Genomic DNA, 596 nt, shown 5'->3' on the forward strand with positions numbered 1-596 from the left:
GGTGTGCGGGAGGTGGCTGACCTCCCTAAATAAACCCTAAATGCTGCTCCTGCCCACATCTGGCCCACAGCATGGAGCAAACCATGCCAACATGACATCGGGACCCTCTGGCACAGCTCCCCTGAAGCCACAGGGCRGGGTTGCCAAGGGATGATGTGTTCTGCCCTGCTCTCATCTGTGGCTCTGGAGTCTTGCTTCAACAGCTCAGGTATTTTTTTCCTCCAGGACAGAGACGTGGCCGCAGAGCTGCGAGCGCTCCCAAGGCAGAACATCAAGGCAGGAGGTGAGGCCAAGGCTGTGCTCAGCAGTGCCTTTGGGGAAGACAGACCTGCTCACCAGTGCAGAGTCAATGCATTTTTTCCACTATGAAAAGGATAGCAGAGACCAAAAAGGAGCCAGTGCCCTGCCTCGGCTGCTTGCAACCTCTCCCCGGCAGGCCCGGGGCAACCAAACTATGACTGTGTGAGGTATTGTGAAAATGGGAACCATTTCTTGTCCAGCAAACCTGAGGTAAGTATACCATCTTTGCAGGATGTGATCAGTAAAGAAGGGAAACAAAAAGGAAGAAGAAAGAAGGAAAAAATAGAATAAAATAT

This window comes from Malurus melanocephalus, unplaced genomic scaffold, assembly GCF_030028575.1.
Source record: "Malurus melanocephalus ecotype Western Australia unplaced genomic scaffold, MMel_1.1 scaffold_421, whole genome shotgun sequence".
Lineage (NCBI taxonomy): Eukaryota > Metazoa > Chordata > Aves > Passeriformes > Maluridae > Malurus > Malurus melanocephalus.